At 40.9% G+C, this 15,236-nt stretch overlaps 1 protein-coding gene across 20 annotated transcripts in view; it reads left to right on the forward strand.

The window, feature by feature from the left end:
- The window catches only part of SOX6 (SRY-box transcription factor 6), a 449,851-nt gene that overhangs the window by 48,106 nt on the left and 386,509 nt on the right, over window positions 1-15,236 (forward strand). For all 20 annotated transcript variants that reach the window (XM_077818342.1, XM_077818361.1, XM_077818360.1 and 17 more), the window contains one exon: window positions 14,546-14,616. The gene's annotated coding sequence lies outside the window, so the exon portion shown is untranslated. The remainder of the gene's footprint in view (window positions 1-14,545; window positions 14,617-15,236) is intronic.

Below are 15,236 nucleotides of genomic sequence, written 5' to 3' on the forward strand. Positions count from 1 at the left end.
CTAAAATAAAATAAAGAAGTCAGAAAAATTTACAGAAAAGGAGGGATACATACATTGTACCTTCCTGGGAGTAGTTATAACTTGTACTCTAATCATTTATGTGGGATGTTGCGGTAGTGTTTACTGTGGTATTCATTAAAGTAAAACACCCTAAAATTCCACAGCAATAGCTCCTTCATCTAGCACAACCAACGAGTATGTTTGAGATTCTTCTTTAAGAAGTTTCTTTTGAAAGAAACACAAGTTTTCTATATATGTTGCTTCTCTCCCCCCACCCCTCGCACCCAATTTTTCTTTGGTTTTAGTTAAAGCAGTTACAGTATCTGATCATAAGAAATATCGTGCTGATGTGTTACTCTGAAACTTTTTTGTTTGCTCTACAGACTTATGCTAAGTTTTTGTGTTGTTTTAAATTGATGTTACAATTACATTTTTAAAATACCATCCTTAAAACTCCCAGTAGTCACCTCTCTAGCTGTTAGCTTTGCATCAGTGCTTGCCAATTTCATACTGGGGACAGGTGCTGGTAGCCTGGGGTGCACTGATTGCAAGCAGTGCTAGTAAGTGCCTTCAAATGCCTGGAAGATAGTTTTATAAGATCTCAAAGAATCTAAGAAATATTCCCAATTTGTTTTCAGCATTTATTTGAAAACTAGAATCTCTAATTTAAATGTTTGTAGTTTAGTTTTAGTGCTGTAAAGTTCTTTCAATTCCCAGTAAAGTCAAAGGGAGTTGAAGACATTCTACACTTTACTGGATTGGGCCCTTAGAATACACTACAAAAATCACGCTTTGAATATGTGGCCAGTCTTTGCAGACTGATACAAAGCATTTCTTCATGGCCACTTGTTGATTTTCCTATGCATCCAGCTTTTTCAGGTATGATGAGCTATTTTAATGTTTTAACCTGTTGAATAGTGAGTGGACGTAGGTGGTTTTGGATAGTTTGGGGCTAGGGAGAAGGCCCTTGTTGTGCTTATTTTACCGGTAATATTGTCTTCCAGGAATTTAAACTCTGGCAAGCATACATCAACTCAGTTTGCAAAAATTTCTTGAACTGGCTAAGGCTGAGAAGAGTTAGAAAAACAGAATTCTTAGCTAATGAACAACAAGAAGAGACATGCTTTTGATAGGATAGCATAGGTGAAACTCTAAAGAAACAGGGGTTCTGTTTGGATAAGTCCCCAAAGTCTGGATCCCTCTCTGATTGATATCATTTGGGCCTTTCTCTATTTTCAGGTGCAACCCTGTCCCCCAGTACTACACTTTATACCCGTAAACCACAATTATCCATTAGCTGAGGAGGAGATGGGGCTGAGAAGTTTCTACTTTTGAGGGTCTGGCAAACTCGTTTGCATGTTTTTCCTCTGGATTATTATTTTTTTCTTTCTGCAGATGGATAAGAACAGAAACTTGGCTTAATGGTTTGTTTTCAGGTTTGACTTCTTGGTGACTGTCACAAGAGAAATGGTCCACAGGGCAGAATGAAGAGCAATGTCCTTGCTGATATCTGTGTATACTGTGTTTTCAGTGTTTTCTGACTCAGGATATATGTAGTACGTTGGATTCCATCTGGATGAGCTGTTGAAATGGAAGGTTTTTATTTAGCTGATTATCACAAGAAAGCTTATGCGCGTTTGAAGAATGATTAAAATTGGGACAAACAGGCCGTCTTTTCTACGTCTGTACTGTCAGCCAGGAAAAATCTGTTTCATAAACAAGAGTCTAGATGGATAGCTAGAATATGTAGTCTCTTCCTTTTTTAAGACTGGAGACTTCAGTTGTATTTGTGTGTCTCATAACAAAACGTAGGTGATGGGGTGACATGGAGAGGCATTTTGTCCTTCAGGCACTCTCTGAAGTTAGACCTCTGGTGCAGCCATGCACACTGAGATTTTAAAGGCTGTCTAAAGGATTTGGATGCTGATTCTCATTAAAATTTATGATAACTGAATTGCTACGATGGCCTTGAAGATCTCTGCTTCAGTGAGTTATGGGCATTGTGCACCAGAGGACCTTCACAATTTCCAATCCAGCATTGGTGAGAGTAAATGGCATTTTTTTAACATTCTTTCCAAAACAGATTTGTCAAAAAATAAAAAACATGGACTTGGAGATAGAATGCAACACAGACATGGCTAGCAATCTGTTTGGATTCATTTGGGCTCAAGGTGTGGGTGAATCTTTAGGTCTTTTATATAAATTAAAAACTCTGCACACAATATTTTAAAATTCTGCAAATTTTATTTGTCAAAATAACACTACATAATCACGCCAGTTGCAATTATTTTGGTAATTTATTTCAACATACCTGTTAGCAATGTCTGTAACAATACAGACACACACAAAAATTCCACCCAGGAGTAGAGTTAAAGAAACCCCTATAATAACCCAGTTCCTGTTTCTCTGTCCCCTTTCCCCATCCCCAGAGCCCAGCGGGGGGGGGGGGGGAACACCCACAACCCCTCCCCGCCAGAGCCCAGCCACAGGGCTACTTCTTGCCCAGACACCCGCCCGCTCCTCCAGAGCCCAGGGATCCAGAGGGAGAAACAGCCTGATGCTCGGTCCCAGGCTTGCATGGAGTTTCCTGCATGCTGCCCTCTCCTTCCCTCAGGGTGTGCTGGGAACTGCAGCTGCCAGGAACCTGCTAGCTCCCCCTCCCCCCAGCATGTATTCAATGTGTGAGCTGGGATATGCCCGGTCGAGCAGCCCCTAGTGGCAGCTAGCAGCACTGCAGCCCATTTCTGTGAGGGAAAGGTTTCAGAATAGCAGCCTGTAGTCTGTATCCGCAGAAAGAACAGGAGGACTTGTGGCACCTTAGAGACTAACAAATTTATTTGAGCATAAGCTTTCGTGAGCTACAGCTCACTGCTGTAGCTCACGAAAGCTTATGCTCAAATAAATTTGTTAGTCTCTGAGGTGCCACAAGTCCTCCTTTCCTTTTTGTGGTGGAAAGGAAATTCTGCACTCACAATGTTAATTTCTGCAAAATTCTGCATTGTGTAGTGGCACAGAATTCCCCCAGGAGTATGGTTTGTGAGGGCTGAACAGCTGAGATAGGGAGATTCTGCACTATTCTGGCATTAAAGGGGAAATTTTTCAGACCCTCTGAAAAATATATGGGGGACATGCATATCCCCACTTTGCAGTTGTAATTATCTGCACTTGCATTTTAAACAGGGTAACATCTTTGCATGCACAAATGAAAAACCCTTGTGAAAATGTATCCTAAACCTCTCCATACTAGGCAAAAACACAGCACATCTTATTTTACTGTTCACACAAATTTATTTTACCGACCACAACTCTATATAATTCTTGATGCTATAGACTAGCAAGAAAAATCTAGCAGCTTTTTTATTTTTATTTCTCTCCCCCCCCCCACCTTAATATGTTTAGACGAGATCAGTTATAGTGGACGTTAAGTTATCCAGAAAGTGGTAATGCAGTGAATTTTCATGGAATATTTACTTTTAAAGGTAGATTAAGTTGATTTGAGTAGGTTCAGACAAATCAATACGATTCCAATCTGTTGTATAATTGAGTTTTAATTTTGTCCAATTCAGAGCCCATGAAGCTCATTAAAGAGACTTAACTGCATGTTAAATTACAGGTTTGAGTAAAATTTTATACTCTTCACTGTCAAGTTGCCATGTATCTGGGTTTGATAAGAATATGACTGGTTGAAAGAGTACATTCTCTTTTAAAATAAAGTAAGCCATTCCTTTAGCAAACATATTTCAAACATCATTCTACATATAAAATAGCAGAAAACCTGACATATGGTTCAAATTGACAAAAGAAAAAGAGTCAAACAGTCTTTAACAGTATATTAATTTTAATACCATTTATCAAGAAAAATATATTAGGCTATTAAACGAATAAAATCAGTGTATGTGTTGCTGTTTTATATTACAGTAGCACCCAGACGCCTCAACTGAAGATTAAGACCTCATTGTGCTAGGCACTTTACAACCTCAGAGTAAGAGTCAGTTTCTGCCCCAAAGAGCTTACAGTCTAAATATACAAAACAGACTAAGTTCATATCTACACTATGGGCACTACAGTGGCACAGATGTGGTGGCGGAGGTAGGCCACCTTGGTGTGGAGGTTTCCTACAGCAAAGGAAGGGTTTTTTGGGTCATTGTAGGAACTCCATCTCCCCAAACGATGTTAGCTAGGTTGATGGAAGTGTTCTTCTATTGACCTAGCTGCGTCTGCTGAAGGTTTGTTTGGCACAGCTATGGCACTCATGGAGTGCTGTAGCTATGTCGACCTAACTTCTCAGTGTAGACCTTGCCTAAGCATGGGGAGGGAAACAGAGGCACAGAGAGGTGAAGTGACTTGCCTAAAATCACAAAGCATGTTAGGGGCAGCGCTGGGGGTAGACCCCAGAATGCAAATCTGCAGCTTGTGCAAACTATCATAGTTCCATGGACTTCAATGGACCTACGCAGTTTTCAACCTCTGAGGATCTGTCCCCGGATGCCCTATCCTCTGAACAATGCTTCTTCTCTGAAACCAACAATATCTATGTGACATGCCCGGGGTAAAATCCAGACCCATGAGTAGTTGTGTCCCCCTGCCCTCTAAGCTAGGGTGCCTTTTCACTACTTCGCTGCTGAAGCCACCACTCCTTTCTGCTCAGACACTCAGCCTCCGGCATGTAAGTCACTCCCCGCTACATTGAGTGAGTGCTGCAGCCAGCCACTCTTGAATTACTCTGGAGGGTGATCCCAATACACTTCTAGTCCCAGATATCTTGAACAGCCCAGGCCTTCCCTGGACTATACAGGCTTATATAAAGTTCATCGTTTAATTAATAAAAATGATTCTCATACTGCTGCTGCCCCAGAGGGAGTTTCCCAAATACTTCAGTTCAGATGCACTGGATTAGATAAAACAATACAACAAGTTTATTAACTACAAAGAGAGAGATTTTAAGTGAACACAAGTAATGAGGCATAAACATCAGAATTGGCTACAATAAAAATAAAACGCAACTCGTATGTATGCAAGGGGTAAATACAGGAGTACAGACCATCACAATCTAGAATAACTTTTTAGATACATTTTTAAGTGAAATTTCATATCCCCCTAATTTACAGTGTGGATGAAGACCTTCTGGAGTTTTTAAAAGTTATTTTAAAAAGGCAGATATATTAACATTTTAAAATTGGGTATTGGGCAATGCACAGTAACCTTTTGATCAAAATTCCTTTTAGTACCTGTATTATCCTTATGATGACTATATGTTATGAAATTGCATAGTAAATGATCCTTAATTTGGTATCTAGCACTTTAGATCCTAAACCGATTGGATGCTTTATAGATAGGCAAACAGCAGAGAAACTTTAATGAGTTTTCTATTGAGGACATAATATATGTTTCAAAACTGCATATGTATTTACCTAAGAGACCATAAGGAGCTATTATACTCTATATCAATTATATAATATAAGCCAGTGATCTACCAGTTGTCCATACAGCCTTTCCTGGACAGTAGAATGAAATATTTTGAGAACTCTGCACTGGGACTGGCAGAGGATATGGTTCTTCTGGCAGGGGATCCTTTTCTTAAGAACGGTTTGCAGAATTAAAGTTTTGGAGAGCCACTGTCTATCTGAGGTTCCTGTACGAAACCCATTACTGTAAAAAGAAAAGGAGTACTTGTGGCACCTTAGAGACTAACAAATTTATTTGAGCATAAGCTTTCGTGAGCTACAGTGAAGTGAAGTGTAGCTCACAAAAGCTTATGCTCAAATAAATTTGTTAGTCTCTAAGGTGCCACAAGTACTCCTTTTCTTTTTGCAGATACAGACTAACACGGCTGCTACTCTGAAACCTGCCATTACTATAGTATCTGAGCACTTCACAGTCTTTAATGTATTTATTCTAACTACACCCCTTTGAGGGAGAGAAGTGCTATTCTCCCTATTTTACAGATGAGGAACTGAGGTACTAAGTAAATTGCCTAAGGTCACGCAGGAGGTCTGTGGCAGACTGAGAATTGAACCCAGGTCTCCAGAGTTACAGGCTAAGGTCCTAATCACTGGACCATCCTACTCCACTTTGAGACTATGTCTACACTGCAGCCTATGTTTTCATAACTTATGTTGCTCAGGCGTGTGAATAAACAACCCCCCTGAGTGACATAAGTTTCGCTGGCATAAGTGGTAGTGTGCACAGCGCTATGTCATGGGAGAGGTTCTCCTGCCAACATAAGTAACTGCTGCTCATTGAGGTGGTTTTGTTATGTCAACAGGAGAGCTCTTTCTCATTGGCATAGAGTGGCTACATGAGTGATCTGACAGTGGTGCAGCTGCATCGGTACAGCTGTGCTGCTGTAAGCTTGCTTGTGTAGACATGGCTTAAGTGGGTTGCAGATTGTCGTAATGAGACATAAAACTGGTGTCTCTACTGACTCAATGATTTTTGGTATCTGGCAGAGTTCTGAATTTAAGTTTCCAGGCTCATTTTTGAAGGTGGTATGCCAGGTTTCCTTTGAGGACAGGGACTGAGAGGTCCAATATGGAGTGATGGTTTTTTGAGAAGTGTTTGCCCATGGGCGATAGGGTGTTTTTATCTTTTATTACTTTTACTATGTGAGTTCATTTGACGATGTGGTGATTGTCTAGCTGGGGGGTTATTTGAAGGCCAGAAGGGCGGGTATGGGAGCCCATATGGAGTATCATCAAACAGTTACAACCCGTACTTGATGGGGACCACATCCTGGAAAAAATCTTTCCTGAACCCCCTCTTCTAGCATTCAAACAACCCCTCAACCTCACCAAGCTCATAATAAGAATCAAGCTTCCCACAGACCATGACACACCAACTCAAAGCAGCACCAGACTCTGCCCCAACAACAGATGCAAAACCTGTAGCCCTATCTCCACGGCTACAGTGATGAATCCCCCCACGACACACCTTTCAAGATCCATGCTTCCTACTCATGCCTGTCAAAACATGTGGTATACCTCATCTAATGCATCAAATGCCCCAACAATAATTTTGTAGGTCAAACTAGACAATCACTACATTCTTAAATGAATTCACAAGGGAAAATGATAAAAGACAAAAACACGCTGTCACCCAAACACTTTGTTCATAAAAAGAAAAGGAGTACTTGTGGCACCTTAGAGACTAACCAATTTATTTGAGCATGAGCTTTCGTGAGCTACAGCTCACTTCATAAAAGCATCACTCCATATCTGACAAAAATCGTGGACTCAGTAGAGACACTGGTTTTGTCTCATTACAACAGTCTGTAACCCATTAAGGCCAGGTCTATGATCAGAAGTTAAGTCGATCTAGCTATGTCGCTTGGGGGTGCTGAGGAACATAGTTAAACTGACCTAATCCCTGTGTAAGTTGCATTAGATTGATTAATTCTTCTGTCGACCTAGCTACAGCCTCTTGGGAGGTGGGTTAACTATGACTATGGGAGAACCTGTCTTGTTGCTGTAGGGAGTGTCTGTGCTGATGTGCTACACTAGTGCAGTTGCACTGCTGTAGCATTTCACATGTAGACAAGCCCTAATTCTCTGTCCTATAACTCCTTATGTGTAATCTGTTCCACCTTGTGCTGAGTTGTGACACTTTGATACAATAGGTGGTGTTATCTGATTATTCTTATGATAGCTCATTTTGCAATGGTTTCAGTTATCAGGCAGAAAAATCAAGTTGAGGATTCTTTTGGAAGGCTGAACTGATGATATTTAGACAGCAATGAAGTGGGAGGATTCCAAAAGGGAAAGTCATGAAGTAAACAACACTTTTCCTTAATGGATGGAACTGTACCTTTGATGGCTTGTCTACAGGGGGACCCTCAGGAAAGTTAAGATGAATTAGCTAAAGGTGTGAAGTTAATGTGGGATAAGTTAAAGCACATTAAACCCCAGTGTGGATGTCTCATTCAGAAATAAAATGACCTTAGTTTGCTTTATCATCCTTAAATTTGTAGGCAAAATTATTATTATTTTTCCAGTAGATGCAGGTGTATATTTATAGGGTAAGATCCTGGATGCATTGATGTCATTTCAGAGTAACAGCCGTGTTAGTCTGTATTCGCAAAAAGAAAAGGAGTACTTGTGGCACCTTAGAGACTAACCAATTTATTTGAGCATGAGCTTTCGTGAGCTACAGCTCACTTCATCGGATGCATACCGTGGAAGCTGCAGCAGACTTTATATACATTTATACATACATATATAAAGTCTTTATATACATTTATACATACATATATAAAATCTGCTGCAGCTTCCACGGTATGCATCCGATGAAGTGAGCTGTAGCTCACGAAAGCTCATGCTCAAATAAATTGGTTAGTCTCTAAGGTGCCACAAGTACTCCTTTTCTTTTTATTGATGTCATTGGGAGTTTTGCCATCGGTTTAAGTGGGACCTTGGATTAAGCTACAGAAAACTAATGTAGCACCCCCTCTCCACCCGGTTACCTTCTTTAATGCCAATCTGTTTACAGCTTTTGATGGACAGATCTGGGTTCTTCTGGATCCCGCCACCCACTCAGCAGGGTGAATCTTCTTTATTTTTTCCTATGAATTTATTTGGCAGTGCCTCCACCCCCCTCGCTCCTTCCTGGTAGGGTCACCAGGGCAGCTTGAGAGGAAAATTCTAACCACAGGGTAATCCCCACTTACTTGCCAGATAGTTGGAGACTTCCAAGAAATAACACAAACACATACAATATATTCAACACAATAATTATATTAAACAGGAGACAAATATAACATATCAGGGTAAAACACTATTTTTAGGGTCACCGGTGCCCATGCTGATAATACCTGTGACTTTCCCCAGTCACATGACTTGATGTGGCAAATGTAAGATTAGTGTCCTGTTGGTACACGTGGGGCCCTTGATGACCTATGACCATAAAATTCTTCTCTGCAGTGGTTTAGCAGTGTGGCTGACTGGGTTCAGTACAGCCCAAAGGACTCACAAGTGGGAGAAGGTGGTAAATCCCTCCACAGGTTTAATATGCAGCAGGTTATAAAATCCCCAAACCCTTACTCCCTGGCTTGAGAACACAGTTCAGGGAGTAGGGAGTCCCCAAAACAAATTCTCTGACTGACTAACTAAAAGATGGTGCACTCACAAACTCCATGAATGATCCTCAGATTCAGAGATGACTCTGGACTCCCTCAGTCACTGCAGAGGGGCTGATCTCTCCTGGCAGGGATCCTCTTCAGGCAGGAATCAGGCTGCTTCGGTCCCAGGATTTCCCCTCACCATAAAGGGGTGCAGGGCTTAAGGTGCAGATTATGCAACTGTACTAAAATCCAAACTGTAGCCTCCTAGCCCAGCGTTCAGACACACACTCAGCAGGCACCAGCCCTGGACTAGCAGACAGAGCAGAGCTGACCATGTGTTGACTGGTCTCACTGAGAGAGCTGGAGGGGTAACTCAGCCTGGCTGGGGAAGTTTCCTAGAAAAACTCTACAACCTGGGAATCATCAGTGGAGGAGGAAAAGCCCAGCTGAGGGATCTTTCTTTCAGGTCCCTAGAGGCCAGTTCTCAGGAGGAACCATAGCCGCTAACTCCATGGATGCTCCGGGGCTGGAGCACCCATGGGGAAAAATTAGTGGGTGCTCTGCACCCACCGGCAGCTAAGCTCCCTGCCTCACCACCTCTTCCTCCTCCTCTTCCCCTGAGCGCGCCACGTCCACAGCGCTTGCCACTGCCAAACAGCTGTAGCAAGCTCTGGGAGGGAGTGGGGAGGAGTGGGAATGTGATGCACTCAGGGGAAGAGGCGGGGCCGGGGTGTGGATTTGGGGAAGGGGGTTGAAATGGGGGCGGGAGGGGGCGGAGTTGGGGCGTGGACTTTGGGGAAGGGGTCAGAATAGAGGTAGGGATGGGGTGGAGTTGGGGCAGGGACTTTGTAGAAGGGGTTGGAATGGGGGCAGGAGGGGGGCAAGGGTGGAGTTGGGGCAGAGCCGGGGGCAGAAGGGGGTCGAGCACCCACCGGCACCAGAAGAAGTCTGCGCCTGTGGGGGGAACCCTGCATGCAGGCCTGGGACTCACCAGCTCCCCACACAGCCTGCCCTGCCCTTGCCCTGGCTGGCTCCAGACTGACTCAAAAATGGCTTCTCTCCTTTCCTGAACTCAGTTGTTGAATGGTACATAGTTTGGTCCCAGCAGCCACAATGATAGGCCACATTCTTAAATGATATAACATGATACCATGCTTTCTTGTAAATAACTGCTTCCATTTTTTACATGCAGGCTTCTTTTGTGCTCACTGATGGTTGTCTGCAGAAAATTCACACTACCTGTATAATCTGGTTATCTTAGAATAACCACGGTCCTTTATTGTTATTGAAAGCTTTTATTAAATGAATATGCTCTCAGCTTTCTGTAGAGCAATGTGGTAAAATCATATGTTAATATAAGCTATTTTCTGCTTGGAATCACTAAAGCTATTGAGGAGGAAGAGGGCTCACTTACAAGAAACTAAAAAAAAATCCTGTTTTTGTCAGAAGTTTCTTTGGTTGCTGGTATTTATAGTGATACTTTAAGTATTGTGGGCTTGATCCTGAAAACCTTTAGTAATGAAAGTAGTCTCTCTTATGCCCATGGTTTTATTTGCATGAGTATTTTGCAAATAAAGCCTGACTTTTGTAAAGCAAATTTCTCAGAAAGTTTCCTGGAAATTCTTGGTTTTATGTGCATGGCTTTAATTGAAGTCAATGGGAGATGTGCTTATGCCTCTGAGGGTATAATTTGTCCCAGTAGTCTTTGTATATACAGTCTGTATATGCAATCCCAGCCCAACTTAAAGCCAGTGGCAAAACTCATTGATATGAATGGTGCTAGGATTTCGCCCTATAAATATATACATGTATGTATCTACTGGAGAAATAATAAACTTTCCTTCAAACCAGACCCATTGAATTTTGTTGTTTTCCTTTTTGTTAGTCTGGAATTCTGTACATCCCTCCTGACACCTAGAGCCCTTTGGATATACCCACAAAGCCTGCAGCAGTGAGCCTCCCAACCTGGGCGGATAGAGTTGGGTTTGTGGGGCTTGTGCTAGTGGTCTCAGAAGAGCCGTATAGTGCGAGTGCAAGGCCTGGAAGCCTGAATCTGTTGACCCGCGCTGGGAGGCTTACTGCTGCGGGCTGTGTAGTCATACCCTTATTGTTTTCAAGGGTAACTTCTATCTGCTTGGCATTTGCCCTGGTGTAATCCCTCATATTTAAAAGATGCCACTTTGTCTGGCTTCTTAGGCTGGGATTATCCAAGAGGTCTAAGAGGAGTTATTTACCCAACTCCCAGTGACTTTCAGTGAGAGTTGGGCACCTTAACTCCCTTTTCGAAAATCCCAGCTTAAATTTTTTGTTGTTCACCTTTCCTGATGTTTTAACAGTAGTGTGTTTCAGCTGTTTTTATTCCATCTCCCAATATGTTGGCTGTTCACAGGGTGCTCTCAAAATGTATTTGTACTAGCGAATGTGCTGTGGTTGTGGCAGGTGACTCTAAGCGCTATAGAGATCTACTGCACTGCATCTTCTGCTTTCTCCTTTCCCTGCATGCTAGCCATGCCCCAATTGCATGGTGGCTGCTGCTCGTTGGGGCATTACAATGCCATGATGCTGGAGTTGATTGGTATGGTGCAAGGTCCTTTCACTGTGGCGTTTATAATAAAGTGGTGGGACAAAAGAGTCAACAGAAGAAAGCATATAATTTATTTGGTTGGTTTGGGGAGCAGTGGCCTTTAAATATGGAGCACCTTTTGGCAAATGTCTGAATCTGAGTGCAGGATAGTTGTTTTTTTGTTTGTTTGTTTTTAAAGCTTCACTTCTGTCCCTTTTGAAAAAAAGAGCAAGCTAATCTTCAGTAAGTATGCTAGTAGCTTTCCAAAAAGCTGTGTAAGAATAAGCTCTGACATCAGTTTGTACACACATTTCAATTAAGTTACTAATAGGAGTAGTACCATAGAAATCAGTGGGAATACTTCACTGAAGAGGAACTTTATTCTTGTGTTTATGCAATGACCATTCATCTCAGTCATTGAACCAAAGATCTCTAGAGCTGAAACACAAATATCTTGTCTGGTATCAGGCAGTAGTGGCAGACTTATGTCCTCTATGGATAAGCTACAAAGAGGGATGCATATTACACATGGAATAGTGGGTTACCTTGACAAGTCTATACTACCTTATCTAATCAATAAAAATAAATGCATGTTTTAAAAAATATATATTCAGCATGGGTTTAATACTTGTGATGTTAACTTTCTGATGATGGGGAAAGATTGTTTCCCTTTCACAGCTGCATCCTTAGTCTTTCGATTGGAAAAATGGTCATCTATTAAACCAAGTAGGAAAAGAATAAGGGGCAATGCTTACTGGTAGAGCATTTGACTACAAATACAAAAAGAAAAAGTCTTGAAACCACTTGAATTAATTAAGTCATGAGGTGTTTTATATTTGCAATATTGTTTTTCTTTTGATCCAATAACTATGCATGGTAAAATGAGTCGTGATTTTAGTAAATGTCTCTAATTTTCCTTCATTTAAAGTCAAGGTACTTTATATTTTGAATTTGCACTGTAAATAAGTGTTTTCACTATTGTTACTTATAGTCTGGTTGTACCGGTAGACTGCTGCTACATTACTGCACATTTTGTTGATTTACTTTGAATGTATTATATGGGATGCGCTATTTTACCCTCACATTTCCTTGGTTAATTTAGTAAGGGAAAAATATTTTTTTTATTATTTTTCACGATGTACTAAATATAACAACCTAGCTAAGGTGAAACCATTTTGAATAGATTGGGCTGTTTATTTTATTTTTTTTTTCAGCCTGACTAGCTGCATAATGGTGCAGCCTGCAGCTGATTGCCAGTTTTGAGGTGTTATCTGAACAACAACAGGCTTTAATTTGCTCAGGATCACTGGGCACAGTTAGCCCTGTTCTGTCTCTCACTTACTTGCATTGTTGTCATAAACATTAATGTTTTAACATGCATATTTCCAGGCTAATTTTTTTTCTATAGTTTTAATTTTAGCTGAACGTTGAGGCTAAATTTTAAGTTTTGTGTGTTTAACCTTCATCCTAATTGCTTGTCCACCATGAAGTGGTGGTGCTTTGTTCCTAAATTCCCTCTGAGGTGGTGCGCATTAAAGTGTATTTATACTCTTTCAGATTAATTAACTGTGACCTTACGAACCACTGTCCTTGTTTAATTGGTGCCTCCAAAGCACACTAATGGCATAAATCAACTGATAATGAGATTCAGAGTTGCTTTTAACATATATAATAACACTGCAATGATATGGCAAATGAGATTTGTTGACTCTGTATTGGCATTACAGGAGAGAAGACACAATTAGATGTGTACTTTTGGAGTGGGGGAGGGCTTCACTGGAATGAATACCATGCAGTTCAGGGTGGGTGGATGGGATAAGGAGGATATTCTACATCGAGATAAGTTTGGTATTCTCTCTTTATCTCTAGGCAATGTGCAATGTTGTGCAATGTGCACTTTAGGGCATAGAAATGTGGTGGGAAGGTGTTTCTTACACATTACTGAAGGGTAACAAAACGGATGATTTCATCTTCAGTATAGTTAGATGTTTTTTACACTAAACTTACGCCCACTATTTTATGAACTACAAATTGATCAGATAGTTCCCAAGGAACAAAAAAAGATTTTGACCTAAACTAGTAGCCCAGGCCCATTATTATTTTCAGTTTAATGTTACCCATATCCATCTCCCACATTTTTGGAAATAAAACAAGGGGTTTGAAACAAAGTTGCTTTGTTTTCACAAGAACTAAAAATGTGCTGTATGTAGACCAAACAATAAAAATAAACTGCCGAACTACCTTCTAATGCATGGGGGTTCTGGAGAGAGGAAACCATGGATATTTAGAGGCATAAAGTGAGTCATTGTGCTAGTTAAAGAATTTTATAAGGCAAGCTCTGTGGGTTTGAGTTGCATCTGTTACCTTTCCAGCCAGAACCGAGGGTATGGAGGAAAAAGAATGTTGGATTGAATCATGCCTTATACTGAATGCATTGTACCTAGGCTAAGCTTCTAAATGGGATCTAGACCTTAGGTAGAACAAAAACATTCTTGTTGTATGACTGTTACCTTAAATGTATTCCAATTTAGAATACCAAAAAGATATTATATTAAAACAGTTAAGCTACAAAACACTATTACCAACAGATTTTTCTAAAGTAATGTGTGTTCCCATAACCCTTTAAAAATTCTCTTTGTTGTTTTCCCTATTAAAAAGATAACCATGCCTGTTATTTCTGACAGCTCTTACAAGCCATAATGGACTGGGTTGCTATGGTGTAAGATGTAGAACAATGAAATAATTGTTTGTAGTGGTATTGGCTTCCTGGAAACAAATTCTGTGTAAATTATTTGGTTGAAATGGTGACAACAGTGCTGGTTGCAATTTTGTTTAGTTCATAGTTAGAAAATGCCTCTCTCCTACAATAAAAAAAGAAGTTAAATGTGCCGTTCTTTGCTGTAACTTTTTTCTTTCTACATTTTCAGGTCAGTTTCATGAATTCAAAAGCAACTCACCAGTGATTTCTGGGTGCTGGGGCTGATTTTCTTGTGTGTTTGTAAGTATTCATTGATTCATTACACTACTTATTTGCATGTATGTCTGAAACAGTTTTAACATGAAAGTAGGCACAACATTAAAATACCATCCTTGGACCTCACTAGTCAGAATGTCTTGTTAAGAGATTTATCAAGCTACTTAGAAACGTTTTATTTTTTTGAGGGGCAGGGAGGGGAGGGAGGAGTCAATGTCCCTCTGGAGTTCTTGAGCAATCCTACATTTCAGTCTCTCAGGGTGGATATAAATACCTGAATTAAGGAGTGAGCACCGCTGCCCTCATCTCGGTATGTCTGTTGAATTTCCCAATAGTAATTGAGATGTAACTATATAATGCTTATCATTTTATAACATCTGTGAATCTGTGCTGGCCCTGTGGCTTACGTCAGCAGTCCTTCTTGCTGCAGTGATGGAGATATGTACCTGGAAGCAAACGGGGGCACCAATGCCAGGAAGGTGGAGTTCTTGGAGGTAATGCACATAGGTTATTGTGAAAATGCCAGGGAAACCTCTGACTACTGAAACAGAGTTGTATTCATGTTTAACTTGGAGGAGGCTGACATTTACAATTGCAGAAAAAGGCCTGAATGTGTAGTCATTTTGGCCTTGACACAGGAAGGC

The sequence above is a fragment of the Eretmochelys imbricata genome, chromosome 6 (assembly GCF_965152235.1).
Source record: "Eretmochelys imbricata isolate rEreImb1 chromosome 6, rEreImb1.hap1, whole genome shotgun sequence".
NCBI classification, from domain to species: domain Eukaryota; kingdom Metazoa; phylum Chordata; order Testudines; family Cheloniidae; genus Eretmochelys; species Eretmochelys imbricata.